The sequence below is a fragment of the Pan troglodytes genome, chromosome 23, assembly GCF_028858775.2.
Source record: "Pan troglodytes isolate AG18354 chromosome 23, NHGRI_mPanTro3-v2.0_pri, whole genome shotgun sequence".
NCBI classification, from domain to species: Eukaryota; Metazoa; Chordata; class Mammalia; order Primates; family Hominidae; genus Pan; species Pan troglodytes.
This window is the reverse complement of record NC_086016.1, coordinates 12,890,387-12,892,636: the sequence shown is the minus strand read 5'-3', so window position 1 is coordinate 12,892,636 and position 2,250 is coordinate 12,890,387. Positions and strand designations below refer to the sequence as shown.

Below are 2,250 nucleotides of genomic sequence, written 5' to 3'. Positions count from 1 at the left end.
ATATTTTCAAAGGGAGACAATAATTATATTTTGAAATCATTTTATTTTTTTATAGAGTGCTGTATTTTTTCTTTTCAATTTCAATTTGGTGAGCAAACAAAATCAGTCAGAATATTATACATAATTAGGTTTCCTTTTTGAGATTTGTTGAAACTCTTTATCCTTTATGTATGTATTTCAAGTAGTATAATAAAAAAGAAATATAAAATGATTAGATATACATAAAAGTATTGTAGATTATGTTTTTCATATTTTCTTTCTTTTAATGTATTTTGCAGATATAGCCATTCCAGATTATGATTTCACAAACTAAGATGATTCTCAGTAGGGAAGCTTTACTGCATGTCGTTTTCATCAAAGGGAGCTTAGTTTATTTGCCTGTCTGAATATTGACATTATATTACTAATTTACACATTGGGGAAAGGGTCAAGAGAACTCCAAATTTTTGTTGACTTGATATTAACCTGAAAGGGGAATGTTAATAACTGACAAAATATATCCACGGTAGTTAGACATCAAGTTGTGTTTATTTTTTAATCTACTGCATATTATTGAATTATTTATATATATAGATAGATAGATAGATAGATTTATTAGATGTACAGGAAATAGAATTCACTGGTGCGCATGCGTAAAGAGGGGGCAGCTCTTTTCTAATGCAGGGCTAGCTGCTTGTCCAGGGGCCCATGATTCCAGGGCTATATTTGGCCCCACAGCCATCCAGGATGAGTTGTTTCTCAGCCACTAAGTCTTAAAATGTATATGCATTAAACTTAGTAAAATCGCACTTCTTTGAGATGTGGCTTTTTGGGCATTCACTGAACTTGAATTTGGCCCTAAATAAGGCCTCAATCACATGCTCCAGGGTTTGCAGCTTGGTATGGATGAACATGGCCAATGTGAACTCTGACCTCTGGGTCCTGAGGCTTTCCAAAGGCATACTACATCCGGTCTTAAACCTAGACTAGGGAAAGCACTAGATCCAAGACATAAATGTCCAATGGCAAAGGCTGTTGTACACAAGGAACAGGCTGCTGTACACTACCTAGGATGCTGCTGTTTGCAGCCCTTGCACACCAGGCCCCATGTGGCTTAATTGATTGTAGAAATTATTTTATATATTAAGTTTTTGGGGATTCGTATCTTTTATTCAAGATAGCTAAATGTAATTTATATTAGACCATATACAGTAAGTTGTAAATTATAGAAGTTGTGCTTATCAAAATCATATTCAGTGGGCAATATGGCCTTTAATATAATGAAGTTTACTGATAAAAATTAAAATAAAATAATGTGGTTTTGTAGTGCTCTTGTATGTCAACTAAAACAAATTAACAAAACCTATTGAAACCCATAATCATTTAGACTATCTACTTACACTTTGGGAGGCCAAGGTGGGCAGATCACCTGAGGTCAGGAGTTCAAGACGAGCCTGGCCAACATAATGACATCCCATCTTTACTAAAAACACAAAAATTAAAAAGGCGTGGTGGTGCATGCCTGTAATTTCAGCTACTCAGGAGGCTGAGGCAGGGAGAACTGCTTGAACTTGGGAAGGGGAGGTTACAGTGAGCCAAGACTGGGCCACTGAACTCCAACCTGGGTGACAGAGGGAGACTCCATCTCAAAAACAAACAAACAAACAAACAAAAACACAACAAAAAAACTATCTACTTAAATACCATTCTATTAAAATAAATATTTTTCTGTGATCTTAGGTTTGTTTTGTCTCAATAATATAAATAGTGTATTGATTGTCTCAAAGTGTTAAATGGAAGCATATTTTATGGCATTGCTGAAATATCTACCAACTTTTCTTACTGTAAGTTATGCAATGGTGCATTGATTAATGCATTGGAACTTGTTAAGCAGTTTGCATGTCTGAAAAACCAAGGTTCAGAGGTATGTAGGTTAAATCCGGCAATCAAATATCAGAGATATTTCAGAATATTATTTTTGTATACCAGAAAACACTTTTCAAAAAAAAAAAAAGTAAGGTCATTAGGAAGGCATTGTAAGGTTAATCTTTTCCAGCAAAGCTATTACATTTATTTTTCTGGAGTTCTTTAGTTATAAAAAGTAGAATGTAGTTATAGGATCTACTCAGCGTTAAATTGATTGAAAAAATGAAAAACACTGTTTCGTTTTTAAATAGATTAACAATTAAGCAAGTTGTTTATGTTGTCCCACTGATATACTAGAATATGCTACATTCTTTTGGGCATCTTTTAGACCATAGTGCTAAAATT

At 33.9% G+C, this 2,250-nt stretch overlaps 1 pseudogene; it reads right to left on the bottom strand.

Moving 5' to 3' along the window:
* Window positions 1-1,012: 1,012 nt before the first annotated feature.
* LOC129138581 (small nucleolar RNA SNORA70) lies at window positions 1,013-1,107 on the bottom strand (annotated as a pseudogene).
* Between the last annotated feature and the right edge of the window lie 1,143 nt (window positions 1,108-2,250).